Below are 18,207 nucleotides of genomic sequence, written 5' to 3' on the forward strand. Positions count from 1 at the left end.
TGAAAAGGCGGTGGAAAGGGACGTTGTAATCCCTACGGCATTGCCTGGCAGGCACAGCCATCATTGTAGGGAATACAACCTCCTCTGCCACACCAGTGGGCTCACGGGGCCCGTCGGATGCGTTGCGATCGGTCTTGCCGAACACCAACCATTCACCCATTATTGAAATATGGAGATTAGATAAGATGGTTCCAATGGCGGTTGCACTGCCACCTACGGGCTGTCTCACCGGTCCCACTGTCATCATAATCAGGCCCTTAATTATGACATTGTACATTAATTATGTGAAATGTTTAATTGTATTTTTATTTTTAATATATATATTTTATGTTAATTAATATTGTTTAAATTAACAGTTTTATATTTTCAAATAATTAGTGTTATTCAAATATGTAGTGTGTTTGAAGTGAAGTACTTTCAATAATGTTGCTCAGACTGAAGAGGAAGCAGTACATTTAATCCCTCCAAAGTCCAGCACTTTGCCGACTCTTGCACAGACTGGAGTGGGAATAGTAAATTGAATACCTTCGAAGTCCAACGCTTTCCCTACTCTTGCACAAACTGGAGTGGGAATAGTAAATCTTACCCCTGTGAAATCCCATGCTTTTCCTACTACTGCCCAGTTTGTAGAGGGTATAGTCAATCAAACCCCCACCGAAGTCCAGCACTTTCCCATCTGTAACACTGACTGGAGTGGGATTAGTAAATCTTACCCCTCCAAAGTTCTATGCTTTTACTACTGTTAAACAGACTGGAGTGGGACTAGTAAATTTCACTCCTCCGAAGTCCAAAGCTTTTCTCATTGGTTATAGTATTTCCGCAATCGTTTGGCAGCATATCGTTACAATGGCTCAATTTAATTGATTTCAATGCGATACCAGGGGTCTCTACTAACCGAGCAGACGCAGTCTTTTCTGCCGGTGAATTTGCTGCAGCGCCGCAGGGATACACCAAAGACACCGGCGAGGTCCGCAGTGGAGGAGTGCTTTGTTGGAGCTCCCGCCGGGCAGCCGCGGCTGTGGCTGCTCCGGTCTACATCAGAGACAGAGCAGAGACTGCGGGAAAGTTGAGTGGTGGCTGGAAGCTATTACAGGGTGTTGCTGGTGAGAGAAGGTGGCTCTATGTGGAAAGCTGGATCGGGAGCAGGATCGAGTGAGTCATCCCAAGGCAGACTATGTTCAAAGGCACTCGTTCCGCAGAGGGGACGGCACCAGTCAAGTAAGGGCTAATTTAGGAGTTTTTTGGGCAGAGGCAGCCTGTACCTTTAAACATCTACGTGCTTTAGGGGGCCCCTCCAAACTCTCTTATCAACCAGAGCGTTTATATGGGGTTTTAAGGTCTCTCACACTATGTGGGTGGCCATTGGCAATTAAGCTGAATAATAACTACCAAATCGTTTTTTTTAGCCTGCCCATAACCTGCGATTATGTGGTAAAAGCTGCTGCTTGCATGAATTCAATCAAGAAGAAGGGTCGAGGTAAGAAAAGGGGTCTTTCTACTTCGAAGCTACCCTCGCCACAGTTGGTGGGTGAAAACAGCAATCATAGTCTTACAGACCACGAACACAACCGCAATGGAACTCTAAGGGCGCCTAAAAGTGATTTTCAGAAGTCGGATCAGGTTACTGTCCGGTTAGGTAAAGCGGTTGAATTATACCAGGAGCAAAAGAGGATTTGGGTACACCACACGCTAGTGGTATAACTAGACACAGCAGCAGGAAACAGAGGGTGCAGAATACCTAAGGAGCTATTGCAGCTGTTGTCTCCACTAGAGCCGCAAAAACAGCAAAAAAAGAGCAGCTAAAGAAAGGCTCAAATTTAAAAGTCACCACTTCGCTACGTTCTTTTTTTAAATCCAAGAGAAGCCAGTTGGGGGAGTCGGTTCGCTCCAAGAAATGTCTTCGCCATCTCAGAAGACAATGGAGTCACCAAATAAAAATCAAGTTCTTACGTCCAAAGAGGAAGATATTATATTAGGTAATATAACAGAAGAATCCCCACAATCTGACGGTCACCCAAAACATAGCAAGCCTACCAAGGAGCAAGGTATGGAACAAAATAAAGATAGTCCCATGAAGGACGACATTAGTGAATTGGTTGCCTCTCTCTTAAAAGAGATAAAAATTGGATTTGCAAAGACCAAGAAAAATAAGGAAAAAATTCAGGCAACCTGTGAGGCATTAGAAACTAAGGTTAATGAACTAATAGATAGAGTTGTGGTGGTTGAAACGGCCCTGGAACAAATCAGGGAGTAAGTCAGGCTCTGCCAGAATGATATAGACAAGGTATCACTGTCGGAGAGAGAACTCAGGGATAAAATTGAGATCATAGAAAATAACTACAGGAGAAATAACCTACGATTATTAAATATTCCTGAAGGACAATGTCAGAATATAAGGTCTTTTGTAGTAAATCTCCTGAAAGGCTTTGTCCCTGACATGGATGAAAAAGATTTGAACGATGACATACAAAGGGTTCACAGAGACCCATTCAGGCTCAATCGAGACAGAAACAATCCCCGCAGAGTCTTAGTCAACTTTAAATCTTATTCAATAAAATAAAGTATTTTGAAAAAAGCTCTGAACTCTGGTCCCCTCACAAAAGATGGATATAATTACAAAATCCACTCGGATATATCTAAGGCACCGGCTGATAGGCAATGGGCCTTAGTAAAATTTATGCAAGATCTCAGGTCCGAAGGAACGACCGTTCAAATGAAGTTCCCAGCGCTTTTACGCATAATGTGGTGTAACAAAACCTACAATATCAGAGACCCGAAAGAAGTAGAACTAATTTTGGATCGCATGAAAATAAATAGGGATAGAGCCTATCTGCGCTAATTAAATCCTTCACGATTGAAGATCTCAAATGGGGCAATTAAGATTGCTCAAATGACAGTGGGGAGAGTTCTCCAGAGTGGGGGTCAACACAAGTTTTTTTTCTTTTTTAGTGCCCATTGTAGATTTCTTTGGGTGGGGAGCATTTGGGAAAAATAATATATATATATTTGTCCGATATATAAATTGTATAGCAAACACGGTTGGAGTAAAAAGCAGGAGAATAGATTCCAAATGTAATGGGTGATTTAAAAATAATATTATGGAATGTGAACGGGCTAAGAATGAGGGGGAGGCGACAAAAATGTTTTGAGTACCTCAAATTGCTGAATAGTGATATAATTAAAGTGCAACAAACTCACTTCCTTAGAGAGGAGTGGCTGGAAGCAATAAAACACGAGAAATGGATCGGGGAGACTGTCAGTACAAATCAAACTTGTAACATTAAGGGTGTCTCTATTATAATCAAAAAATCACCCAATTTTATGTTGGTAGGACAAACCGTAGATTTAAGAGGAAGATGGGCTATAGCAAATATAAAAGTTAGAGACATAGTACTGTCTGTGGTGGGATACTATGGCCTCAACACAGATGACCCTGCACCTCTTCAATCCCTGTATGTTTAACTGCTACTATTGTCCACACAAATCATACTAGGAGGTGATTATAACTAAGGGTGGGCGTGGTACGCGAAGTAGCGCTACGCGAAGCTACGCGAACTTCACGTAGCACTACGCGAGCTGCGTAGTAGCATGTTCGCACTGGGCAAGATGCGTTTTCAATGATTGCACAGTGCGGACAAGCATCCGGCACTGTGCAATCATTGAAAACGGCATCTTGCACAGTGCAAGCTGTAGTTTTCTGCTGCTCGAGTAGATTTTTACTCGAGCGGCAGCTTTCTCAACGCGAACTAGTAGTTTCTCATTGCGAGCGGTCGCGAGCATGCGCAACCACTCGCAATGAGAAACCTGACCTCCCCACGTTGAAAATCTCGCCGGGATGTCATTTTGCTTGCTCGCGGTCGCGAACATGACGTGGAGGACCGCGATCAAGCAAAAAACGACCGCTGCACTACGCTACGCATGTTCGCACTGTGCTACGTGCTGCTCGCGTAGTGCGAAGTTGCGCAAACTTCGCAACTACGCAAGCGTAGAGTAGCGTAGTGCTTCACCCAGGGTTAATAATAACATGCTGTTAGACCCCAAGAAAGACAGACACCTCCCAGGCAGAGTTATAAACCTCCCTAGAATGCGAGAGTGTCTGAACAGGCTTATAGATGACCTGGGCTTAGTTGATATTTGGAAAATTAAAGGGAACAAAATTAACAAATTTGCTTACAGGAATTATAAATATGGTCACGCATCAAGAATAGATTTCTTCTTGGTTGATTATCTTTTAAGTAACAAAATTAGGAGAGTTCATCATCAGCCTGCACACCTCTCAGGTCACTCGTTGGTTCAACTAAACATAGGGCCGGTGTTAGTGCGGGGAGAGAATAGGTGAACGTTGGATCGAACACTTTTGATGGATCAAAAAGTTATTGATAACATAAGACTAACAACAGAAAACTATTTTAAAGAAAATGGTGAGGGCGAAACATCCAAGACGGTAGTCTGGGATGCTTATGAAGCTGTTCTTGGAGGAACACTAACTGGTATAGCGATGGGAATAAACAAACTGAAAAGGCTTAAAGTATCACAATTAGAGGCTGACTTACTAGAGAAACAAGTGAGGCTAGATGCCATAACCCTAGAAAAAGATCAAAATACTTTGAAAGACGAAATTCTGAAAAAGAAACAAGAATTGGCTTTAGACCTGGAGGAAATGATAAGGAAGAGATGGCAAGCCAGTTCTCTATCAAACTATGAATTTGATGAGAATAGTGGTAAACTTTTAGCTTGGAAACTTAAAACCGACTCTAATAGAAATAGAATAACAGATATCCACAAGGGCAACAGTGGACAGAAAGTAGATGATAGAGAAGGTATTGAAGAAGCTTTCGTACACTTATTTCAGTCATTGTATGAGGAAGATCTATCGCCTCCACCCACAGTAGCGGATTCATATTTTAAAAAATCACAACTTCTGAAGTTAGATGTAGACTCCTGTGAAATATTAAATTCAGCTATCACTATGAAGGAGATAGTGGAGGCAATTAATAACCTGAAAATAAGCAAGGCAGCAGGGCTTGATGCTATACCTAATGAGCTCTACTTAGCTTTGAAAGATCACTATATTAACTAATCTTTTTAATACCATCTTTCTTGAGGGCCGTCCAATTCCTAGCTCTTGGAATGACGCGAAGATTAGCTTGATTTTAAAAGATGGTAACGACCCCTCCCACTGTGAATCATACAGGCCAATCTCGCTTCTTAACACATATTACAAGATCTTTTCCCAAGTTTTAGCAAGAAGACTTGCCTCCCTTTCTGGTAAGCTTATACGCGAGGACCAGAAGGGCTTTATTAGAGGTAGACAGCTGCATGATCTCACCCATCCACTGATCGGAGCCATTGATATTGTAGCTCATGAGAAGGTTCCGCTGGTGGTATTCATCATTGATGCGGCCAAAGCGTTTGACCGTGTTAATTGGTCATATCTGCAAAAAGTTATTTTATATAATAATCTAGGTCAGAATTTCTCTCGGGTAATTGAAAACATCTATTCTGCTACGCAAAGTTAAGTCTGGAAGGTCCACAAGTTACCGGTCTTCATGCAATGCCAGCTGGTTTATGAGACAAGCATAACAGCCGGACCATTAGGGCTTTGATTCGATCCACACATATTTCCTTGGTCGCTAAGCTGTCAGCAGTCAGCATGGGCCGGCTTCGAGTTTATCGACCTTTATATTCTCCATAAATATTTCTTCACTGGGTGCAACCATCCACGAGAACAAGCCTTATGATGAACTATCTTACCTACCAGTTTTTATTCCCCCGCAATTTTATAGAATTACAACACATTTGTAATCTTTTAGCATTATTTAATGGTAAGGCTACATTGTGTGAATTTATGTTTTACTTGTTTGCAAAGGTTTTAATTAATCTTGCAATAAAGTCATTATTATTATATCCCACCTATTCTGCTCCAATGGGGAAAATACTCATCAATGGAAGCACATCAAACAGCTTTCAAATCAAAAGAGGCACCAGACAGGGGTGCCCACTTTCCCCCCCACCTCTTTAATCTACATATATAGAGCCCCTGGCTAATGTGATCAGAACCACCATAGAAATTATCGCTTTAGCTTCAATAGTTGAAACTTAAAAGTGGCATTATATGCTGACAACTTGATGATTTATTCTAGCAATTTAGAGGAGTTGTTTAACATTATAGTCAGCTTACTAACAGAATCTGGGGAAATCTCTGGGTATCAAATAAATCATCAGAAAACAGAGGTTATGCATTGGAATATAACTAGTAAACAAGGAGAGGGGCTCAAAAGGGTTCAAAGGGACAGAGCACCAATACTGACACGTAAAAAGAAATATTCCCTTTAGAAAGACCACTTTCGGTTTAGCTCACTTCCCACACGTAGGGCTATCATTCAAATCTGTTTCATATTTGGAACACCTCCATAAGGAATACAAGAACACAATAATTAAAAAAATATATAGTATCCATTTATTAAGACATCGAACATAAAAACAAGAGAAAAGCACAAGATCAAATCATTAAGGAGAATACATCATATCATTAAAAAGGGTACATCATAAAAACATTTCACTACAATCACTCTAGTAGTGAAAGACCAACAGATTTTTAAATACAAATGTCAATACATAGAGATAACATAACTAAGATGTTACATGGAAGGAAAAACAGGGCAAAGCAATTAGGCCTTTGCCGAGTTAATTCAAAATAATGGTCAACAAGGCCGAGGGCAGTGAGATTTTTGCCTTTATATAGCTTGGCCCAATACGAATTTAACAAGAATCTAAAGCGTCGACGCGTTTCGGTGGTTCCAACTTGATAAAACCACCTTCTTCAGGACACAGGCAGATAATGTTCCTTCCTTCAATTCAATATATATATCTAACAAAACATAAACAATTCACAGTTAGAAACTATTACTGTCACAGCTTTTTATTGCCTAAAATGCAATTGACTTTATTTCAAACATATTGACACTTCCTTTGAATTGTATATTAAAAAAATAAGGATATAAAATCCCAACTATCCAATTAACACATACTCTGTATTCAAAAGCAGCAACATCTAATAATACAATGTATTTCCTATAAAGGTGTTCCTATGCCCGTATGCAAATAACCAGTATCAACATTCTCTCATACCAAATCAACCTAGTGACTCACCCCCATCTTTATTCATTATTAAATGTTAAAAAAAAACACAATTTTGGTCTATTCGTAAAAGGCATAATAATCCTTGAAGTAAAAAACCTCCACTGTTTATATCTAGCAGTGAGACCCAGTAAGGTACTGTGAATTGTTCGACAAGTTATCTTATATTGAAGCAGTACCTTGGTTATACTCCTTTCATTTGTAGACTGTACAAAATGGTCTGGTGTATCAGAACCAACTGTCTGTTAAATCGGGTGCATACCTGTCAAAATAATTGATGACACCCTTAATATCAGGACCCATCGATAAGAATACAAAAAAGCATAGGGCATAGAGTAAGCCCTTATACATAATTCTCACCTCAAAATTAATGCATGTGGGATTCAATTACTTAAATGTAGAACAGGACCTCTGTATGCTAGGTGTCCAAAACGATTCCCTTATTCTATGATCCTGATTGGTTGCTCGAGAATCTAAAAACGTAAATAAAGCAGTAAAAAGGACTTCAGTGTCCACATTTTAATAATGTATTGTATATATTGAGGAGGGCAAATCAAATTATACCTTCCGCTCAACTTACGTCTGTTGTGCTATCCCCATTATCAGTCGTGAGTAGAGCACTCAAATTGGTTGTTGTCGGCGCTCCTCAATAAAGGAAGATAAAATGCAGGTTAAAAAAACATACCCTGTTTCAATTATTCGGCTGCGTATATTGTGCCGAAGCATGAAGGCTAAATATCATATTTCTCCAATGTATCGTTATACTAAACAGAGCAGGAAAGTAACCCTGCCTAACGTGGGTATCTACCAACTTCACCCACTAACTTTGTCCGTGATGAATGAGGCTCCCTTTAGGAAGTCTAATCACAGCGCATAAATAGACTGCTCTACCTCGATTAGGGAAACAAGGACGGTTAGGGTCCTATCTCTGACTGGCTTGGACCGCTACAATATACCAAACAAAAAAGATAGCCAACCAGGTTTTACTTATTTCTTATTTGATCATACCCAGCCTGCAAGTACTGAGTGGTCAATATTTTATTTGTGTTTTTTTATATAAATCTTCTTAGATTTTGATATTTCTTTTTTGTATGTCATAGAAAAAGGACAGTTATCAAACAATAAAGAATGCATTCAGAAAACAATGTGCGCAATATATACAAGTGTTCAATATGTACATCATCAATACTGGATTTCAAACACACCAAAAATACATTACAACAAATTAATTGAATTAGTGCGATGCCTAAAAGCAGTTTTCAAAATAGGCACCAGTCCTTCAGATTATATAATAGAAGACGGGCGGACAACACAGTTAATAGGTACTGCCTGCCAGTCTTGCTGAGCACGTGATTAGATGTTTTTATGGTTGCACTTCTAGGGATGGAAAGTGTGGTGTTATTTATATCCCTAGTTACACCCTTCTTCTTTATCCCTGGCTCGGGGTCAACGCGTTTCGAACCACAAAGGGAGACTGGCAGGCAGTACCTATGAACTGTGTTGTCCGCCCGTCTTCTGTTATATAATCTGAAGGACTGGTGCCTATTTTGAAAACTGCTTTTAGGCATCGCACTAATTCAATTTATTTGTTGTAATGTATTTTTGGTGTGTTTGAAATCCAGTATTGATGATGTACATATTGAACACTTGTATATATTGCGCACATTGTTTTCTGAATGCATTCTTTATTGTTTGATAATTGTCCTTTTTCTATGACATACAAAAAGAAATATCAAAATCTAAGAAGATTTATATAAAAAACCACAAATAAATATTGACCACTCAGTACTTGCAGGCTGGGTATGATCAAATAAGAAATAAGTAAAACCTGGTTGGCTATCTACCTCGATTAGGGACAGATATTACATTAGCGTTCTAAAATTCGAAGGGCAAGATTAGCAACCCCTGAGATCCTTGAGGTAACTAGTCCAAACCTTGCTGCTCTTCTTACCTTGAGGCACCCCCACTACTCGAATAAACCGTCCTGCACTGCATATCTCCACTGGTGTGAATAATTAGCATTGCATTCTCGGCACCCTTAAGTACGTCACCAAGGGCGCCGGAAGGCAGAGGGCTCAAAGAAACCGACGAGGTACCCGTAACTCTCCAGCTTTACTAGATACTATTACCAACGTGGCCGCCATATTTTAGCTAGTTTAAAGTGGGCAAATCCGGTATTGGGAAAAATAGTGTACGGTTCACGCCATGGCAGTATTATAACATTTGGATGAAGGAACATAGAGTTAGAGAATAAAACAATTGTTTTTGCAGCAGTATACAATTTAGAGGTAGCCTCTATGTATGGGGGCATATTAATTATTGTGGCAGTGTTATAATGATTGAATGAGACGAAAATAAGGATATATTAATTGTCTTCCTATTCTATAACAATGTATGATTTAAAGGTAGCCTCTATGTATGGGGGCATATTTATTAGTGTGGGATCTATCATAGGACTTACATATGCTAAAAACTCAGTCTGTTGTCAGTCGAAAAATAATACATATGGGTACAATTTCAAAATGACCCAACACTCCTTCGGGAGTTTATTCAAGCGCGTTACAAACCCGCAAATAACTAAATAAATAAATAAATATATATTCGGTTTATACCTTATATACTAAGTTTGTATCTGATTTGATATTAAAGAGGGTCACCCAGATGAGAGAGTGGCATATCTATCAGGGACCTCGAGAAATTTTGTAAGTCTCAGAAAAGTATTAATAGACAGCTTTATCTCACTCTTGTTATTCAACCTAGCTTTATCTCACTCTTGTTATTCAACCTACAAGTCTCATCCAGTCTTCTTTCAAATTCAATCCTTTCTCAATCGTGTTCAAGCAGGAGATATACCATTGTTCACGATTCTTTCTTTTAATCTACATATTGCCCCCTCTTGTATTACCTGGGATTTTTTCAAGAACATACCACTCAAACTCAGTGAATTTATGTTTAAGTGACCTGTAATGTTCCACAAGGGGGGCAATCTGTTTACTCGTTTTCAGAGCTGATCTATTTTCCAGCATGCAGAGTCTTATTTCCCTACTTGTCTCACCCTCATATGCTAGCCCCCAAGGGCAGCACACCAGGTAGACGACATTGCTGCTTATACAGTTGCTGATACCCTTCGCTGTCATTGTAAATCCATTATGGGGAACAGATTTGGCGACCAGGCAGTGATCACAGACACTGTATGTGCCACACTTGTGGTTGCCAAGTGCCCTATCCATTTGCAGAGTTAACTGTATTTGGGGTATGTTGTTCCTATACGTGTGCACCAAGATCTTCCTAATATTGTCGTTCCTTTTGAAGGCAAACAAGGGTTTCGGAAGTTTAACCTCCTGGCATTCATTAAGGATGCTCCAGTTTGCATTTACTGTATTCTTACCTATATTGCTAATCAGCCTCATTATGTATTTGCTTATTCTCAAAGCTACCTACATACAAGCATGCCAGGCTCGGCGCACAGGTGGCACCCATGCTCGTGCCTTTGCATTGTAGGTAGAGATCTTCCTTCAATCAAAAACATATTGTTCTTAAGGACAAGAGTCATACATTTGGTGATGAAGTGTACATTGGCACCTCTCACAATCTCTGGTGTCAGTAATTCATTAACTACTCTAATAGTATCATCCTGGGGGATGTTTGTATAGAGTGTTTCTATGTCGAGGGTCACCAGCCACTGGTTATGTTCATTCAAGCTGGCGCCCTCGACCATAGAGATTATGTGTGCCGAATCCCTATATATGATTTTTGTTTGGTTACTAAAGGTTTTAAAAATGAATCCGCGTACTGGCTACAGGTTTCTAAAAGAGAACCAATGCCACTCACTATTGGTCGCATGGGTGGGGAGGAGGCATCCTTATGGATCTTTGGAAGTCCATAGATCGCAGGAGTTATAGCGTTGTTATTTGTAAGGAATTTAAGTTCCGCCTCACTGACCCACTTGTTGGATTTTACCTCCTGGAGGGTCTCCATAACCTGTCTCTTCAAGGATTCTAAATGAGAGTGTGGTACCCTTGTCTAGTGGTCTCTTATGCTTAACAGAGCCATCATTCTTTTTATCAAGTTGGCACCACCGAAACGCGTTGACGCTTTAGATTCTTGTTAAATTCGTATTGGGACAGGCTATATAGAGGCAAACATCTCACTGCCCTTTGCCTTGTTTACCATTATTTTGAAGTAACTCTGCAAAGGCCTAATTGCTTTGCCCTGTTTTCATTCCATGTAACATCTTAGTTATGTTATCTCTATGTATTGACATTTGTATTTAAAAATGTGTTGGTCTTTCACTACTAGAGTGATTGTAGTAAAATGTTTTCATGATGTACTCTTTTTAAGGATATGATGTATTCTCCTTAATGATTTGATCTTGTGATTTGATCTTGTTTTTATGTTCGATGTCTTATTAAATGGATACTATATATTTTTTTAATTATTGTGTTCTTTTATTCCTTATGGAGGTGTTCCAAGGATGAAACAGATTTGAATGATAGCCCTATGTGTGGGAAGTAAGCTAAACCAAAAGTGGTCTGTGCAAAGGGAATCTTTCTTTTTACGTGTTGGAATATACCTAGCCCACAAATTGAATCCAAAGCAAATATTAGATATCTTGGGATCCAAGTCTTAAAAGTGATGCATCACTGTTTTTAACCAGCGATGTGCCACTTTTCATAAATAAGGCATTGTGAGAGCATTTGAGTATTCATTTGTGTTGCTTTATATGTACTGATTGGTGATACGTTAGACTGTGTTGCTCTCTGTGGGTATGCATATGTATATTAGGTGTCTGTGAGGTTGGTCATGTCTGAGGTATTGGCCTTTGTGCTTTTGGATATATGAGGGTGTCTCTGGGTGTTTGTATAGCTAACTGTGGCTGTGTGTCAGTTTGGATTCTGAAGAGGAAATAGCACACTGTATATTAAGTGTGAGGAGGTGCCTGAGATCTCAATGTCTTCAGGGCGATTGATGCGCTATTTAGCTGTTTAGGGAGTGTGGTGGGAATGTTTTTACCGGGCTGTTGGGTGTGATAGTTGGTGTTTGGAAGGAAATTGCAATAGTCTCTGTAATTTTGTCACCCGAATGGGAGAATGACACACTTTGGTCCTGATTTCAGTAGCAAGAAGGCTTGGTGATCTTCCCTTTCCCTGATGAGTTGGTGTTGTTCAACCAAGTTTGGGGCAGGGCCCCCCAACTTTATACACAGACACACATGTGATTTTGTGTCTCACCTTTGGTGTTCTTTTTGGGGGTGTTGACTCCTTTGAATTGCTTCCTTCTCTGCACTGCCTTGGTCTAAAGGACAGTCTGCCACATTCTATCTGAGTGTGTTGTGGGTCACTTAATTTCTGAGTGACCCACAACACAGGCCAAGGGAGTAACCAGGGATCACCCCTGGATGCCAGCCTTCAATGAAATATGCCCCCTAAAAGATCCAAAGACTAAACTGCCTTCTCTATCATATTCCTCGGTAATTCCAGCCTTCTCAGTCCCATCATCTCCCTGACAATGAGCCCAGACACCACTGCCCGGTATCTCATTTGGGAATCAAACAGCAGCTTGATGAGGTCAGAGTATGTCCTGCTCCTCTTTCATCAGTGTGTGTGTGTGTGTGTGTGTGCATGTGTCCCCCATCCCTGCTCTCAAGAATGTCAGCAGTACTCATCTCCAATCTGAGGGTTGTAGTCCTCTCCAGGCCATGGGCTTCCAAAATAAAACCCACAGGCCTACGTCTTCATGTTATGTACCGTGCACAGGAATGCACATGTAACCCAGCACACACTCAAGTATCATGTTATGTTATGTCATATTGATTTGTATAATGTACTTATCATCTGAGAGGGTACCCAGGGGCTTGGGCAGGTGTGTAGGTTTGTGGGCCCCAAAGTGCTTATACAAAGAGCCATATCTTCAGCTTCCTGCGGAATTTAAGAAGTGAAGAGGAGGCTCTGATGTGTTGCGGGAGGTCGTTCCAGGTCTTGGGTGCAATGTAGGAGATTGAGTGACCTCCAGTTTTGCTTTAGCAGATACAGGGAATGTGTGCGAGTGAGGCAGAGCATTGGTTTCTGGTGGGTTGGTGAATGTGTATGTGGATGTTCAGGTATTCTGGTCCTGCATTGTGTAGGGCTCTGTCTGGTGCATGAGAAGTTTGAACTAACTGCGTTTGTGAATGGGGAGGCATTGAAGCTTCCTTAGGTGGGTGTGATGGGGAAGGGTGAGTATGAGTATTGCAGCAGTGTCGTGGATGGTCGGGAGACTGTGTAAGGGCTGTTTGGTGAATCTGGCATAGAGAGTGTTGCCGTAGTCAAGCCTGCTAGTGGTGGGTGCTTATGTGATGGTCTTCCCATTCAGCCACAGTTCTGAATGCACCCAGACCTAGCAGGGAAGAACTTTCTGTGCTGACAGCAGCTCAGCCAAGACTGTTGTCAGCCTGGCAATGGCTTTTTTGCATGTACATCAAAAAGACATATTAGGACACTCAGGTGGGGAGACTGAACCCCCCCTCTCCCACAAGAAGGTAATGTGGACAATATAATTGAAAATATATTTGGTTAGGAAGCTGGAAGGATGTAAATAGACGATTAGCAGTGAAGACTGGCAGGACAAAAAGTGTTGTTGCCAATGGTGGTCAAGTGCTAGGTATGATTCTCATGTTAGGGTTTGGCGAAGGTAGACCGCAGAATACAAGGGAAATAAATGTGCAGTCTACTTGAATTGGGGTAGTGGCGCTATGTGTCAAAAAGTCTATCTCATGATTTATCTACCACTGTGCACCTGATCCATGGTGTCAACTATTCAGCGTTAGGGTTACTTGGGGTTGTCAAACGCCACATAAAACTTTAGATGGGTATCTGTCATTAAAGTCCAGTATTTAACTTTGGTTTTCCAATCAATATAAACTACTCTCGTTCTACTCTTGTTATCTATGATTCCACTTGAAGCCCCTTGGTGGAAAGGAACCCTGATATTGGCATATGCCAGTCCATACTGCTACTATTCAAATGCAACCCACCTCAGCTTATGGCCACACAAGGTGATTGTTGGACCTTTTTGCAGGATCATCCCTGAACTTTTTTCTTTCCTCCCAGCCTTTTTTCTGACATGGTGTTGGTGGTTCTAGGACTCTGGGCACTTTAGCACTGCTGTCCAGTGTAAAGTGTGTGTGCTTCCTGTGGTAAATGTGGTAAGATTGGTCTACACCTGTTTGGCATATTTAATTTACCTGTCAGCCCCTTGTAAAAATGTGGTATCTCAGATACCCGGGCCGGTAAATTAAATGCTACTGGTGGGCTTGCAGCACTGATTGATCCAAAGTAGCCTTTCAAACCTGTCTCAGGCCTTTTCCATTGCAGGGCCTGTGTGAGCAGTGTTACTGCTGCTGTGACGTGGCACCTAAAGTGTGTGTCATGTTGGTGACCCCCCTTTTATTGCATGTCAGTCACCCGTAAGGTAGGCCCTAGCTAGGCCTGTGGTCATGGTGCATTGTAGGTGGAAGGTAGGCCATGTACCTTAAGTGTGTGACATGTCCTGGTGGTCACAAACCACCATTTTGTTTTCTCACTGCTCTGAGGCTGCCTTCTCATAGGAATGCATTGTGGATTCCCTGATAAGTGTTTCAGTGGTAATTCCTAATATGAGAGGAGCAGCGTGGTCAAGTTTGGTATGGTTGGAATAGTAATAATAAATTCTGGGCAATGGTGTGCGCAGTAATAGCATCAGTATGGGTTCAGGATTGGTACCTGTGTGTACCAGCAGGGTGCAAGGCCCTAGAAGAAGGTGATATATGCACCTAGGAATTGTCACTAAGTTGCTCTCCTGATTGTGATTTATGCATAAGTGGTTTATGCTTTTGATGCCTAGTGCGTAATGTGTTTATGCTTATGAGATTTATGAATAATGTGATGTATGCGTAATGTGTTTTATGCCTAATATGATGCAGACATAATGCGTTTGTTGCAGGTGATAATGCTCAGTACAGTATTTGGTCTTTACTGGTTGTGTTTTATATGTGTTACATTTGTTTGCTGTGACACAATCGTGAGCTTTTGGGCATTAACATGAATATTTTGGTACATACCGCAACACAATCCTCATGTTCCATTAAATACCGGGCTTTTTTCTCCCAAAACATACTGCCATATTTGGCCTGCTGATATTTATCACAGATCTCATAATTGTGATATGTACGGTAATAGGAGTTACCACAAAGGACCGCTTGTAATGAGGGCCCTAAGAGAAAGAAGTGAGGAAGTGAAGTCCCACATACAGGCACACGCTATGTAACACAATAAATCTTGTGGCGCAGTTTGTAAAGATGCATGCCTGGGGAAGAATCACAAGGAAAAGGGACCTTTTGAGATACTCATAAAATACGAAACGTTTTTAGAGCAGAAATCTATTTGGAAGGGGCTAGCAAATACACACATTTGCATAGGCTGGCTAAGCTCCCCCAAGACAGGGTTAAGGATTGGAAGGCACCAACAACACTGGATTGCAAGACAAAATGTCAACCACAAATATATTGTGCTTCAAAAAAATCATACCCGGTACAAAAGGGGGTGGTGATGGACGGAGCATCTGAATAAATCAAACACTTACACCCAGTCAAAAGATCTGGGTTTAATCCATCACCGTTCTTTAGCCCACTCTGCCACCCCAGTTCAGACATGGCTATATGCAAATCAGTCTGACCCTGTGCCTCATGGGAACAGTCCAGCCTAACTGCCAAGCCATGTCTTCCCTGGACCGGAAACAAGCTTCCGAGGACCGGTTTCTGGCATTCCAGCTGTCGTCAGCCCGGCTTGCTTGAATCCAGTGGCAAAGTGAGCAAGGGACTCACGTCTGAGCATACCCTGCCACACTTATGGCGGCCAAAAGCGGTCCAAAAGGGGGTGGTGATGGACGGAGCATCTGAATAAATCAAACACTCACACCCAGTCAAAAGATCTGGGTTTAATCCATCACCGTTCTTTAGCCCACTCTGCCACCCCAATTCAGACATGGCTATATGCAAATCAGTCTGACCCTGTGCCTCATGGGAACAGTCCAGCCCGAACTGCCAAGCCCTGTCTTCCCTGGACCGGAAACAAGCTTCCGAAGACCGGTTTCTGGCATTCCAGCCGTCGTCAGCCCGGCTTGCTTGAATCCAGTGGGAAAGTGAGCAAGGGTCTCACGTCTGAGCATACCCTGCCACACTTATGGCGGTCAAAAGCGGTACAAAAGGGGGTGGTGATGGATGGAGCATCTGAATAAATCAAACACTCACACCCAGTCAAAAGATCTGGGTTTAATCCATCACCGTTCTTAAGCCCACTCTGCCACCCCAGTTCAGACATGGCTATATGCAAATCAGTCTGACCCTGTGCCTCATGGGAACAGTCCAGCCCGAACTGCCAAGCCTTGTCTTCCACGGACCGGAAACAAGCTTCCGAGGACCGGTTTCTGGCATTCCAGAATATCAACTAACAACAGAGTGATGTTGAATCTGTCTGCGTTTAACTTGTCACATTTACAGGGGCTTCAAAGACAGAGGTCAAATGTCTAACTATGTCTTCTGACAAATTACTGCAGGATTGGTGTTTACTTTTCTTTCTCTGACTGCACAGTGAGAGGAGTTTTAAAAGTGCCTGCATGTCTGTGGCTGGAGTGTGGCAACCCATACATAGTAGTGATGGAGGCTAGAGACAGGTCAATTCTTAACATTTCAATTGTAAGTGGAATTATAATTGCACTTATTTCCTGCTTACTACCCCTGGCCAGGCTTCAAATCGTTTTTTTAATGAGTAGCGCGCTACTCCGGAACCCAAAAATTATTAGTGGTGAATTAGTATAGTGAAATGTGAAAGTAATTTGAGTGGTGGACATGTTAGTCACTTATTTGGATTCAGAAGGATAGCGAATTGATAGAAGAGGGGAAAAGGTTTACATTTAATTAACACTTGTTACCCCATATGGGGTGTTGAAGTGCTTTTTTGGCGAGTAGCACGCTACTCCAGAAACCATAAAGGATTAGTGGATAATTAGTATAGTGAAATATGAAAGTAATTTAAGTGGTGGATATTAGTCAGTTATTTTGATTGAGTAGAATAGTGGAGAAATAGTAGAGGGAAAAAGGTTTGCATGTACACAGTCCTTGCTATCCTTGATGGAGTTTTGAAGCATTTTTCTCGGCGAGTATAGGTTGAAATTGTGTGGAGGGAGCCTAGAGGCATTTTAGAGTTCTTGGAGTGCTGGTATCATGTTGATCTTGGGCCATCTGTGAAAGGGGTTGGCGTTGTTGGGAGAGCATTGAAAGGTCTCCATTGGCAACCTCTTTCGACAACCAATACACATTCCTACAAGAAATGCTGCCAGGTCATGCTGGTCTAAAGAGAAAATACTTGGAATTCCATATTAATTTCACCTGGGGTACAGACTTAGGTATTGTCATCCAAACTAATTTGGGTGATGTGCGTCCCTCGGGACTCAGGTCTAATGAGCCATGCCAACAACTACCAGGTCTACCCTCCTCATCATGCGCCCACGCTATGTATTCTTTATAGGCGTAGCACCATAAGAGTTCCCTGGCCTCCCCGAATTGGGTTTGTACATGTTTATCTGGCCACATAACATTGTCAATTTTACGCAAACTGGTATAAAAGCACAGCATGCCCTCTTGTTATTATTGCGCCGGTAAGGCCCCTCTGCGTCCTCTGCGCGTTGTTCCAGGACGTACATTCTCTCTGAGAGGTTCCCTACATTAGGGTTCAGTGCCTTCTGTTCTAGCTATGGCTCACTCAGAGAATTTTCATTGTGTCCATCTGATCTGCTAGTTTGCTGTGTTCTGCCCAGATCAATCCCAACCCCATTGACACAGCACTGATCTCCTGCTGAGTGTTAGCTTGGTATCCATGATGGCAGCCAGCACCTTGTCGAAGTGAAGTTGCATAGAAGGCTCCGGTGTATCATGGAAGTCCGTAACCAGCACTGCGGGTGGGACTTCTTAGAACTGGGGTGCATTGTTGGCTGTTTGGACCTTATCTAACCCATAGTAACTCTGTCACAAGTTGTTGTAGTTATAGAAGTAGG

Source organism: Lissotriton vulgaris, chromosome 11 (assembly GCF_964263255.1).
Source record: "Lissotriton vulgaris chromosome 11, aLisVul1.2, whole genome shotgun sequence".
NCBI lineage: Eukaryota > Metazoa > Chordata > Amphibia > Caudata > Salamandridae > Lissotriton > Lissotriton vulgaris.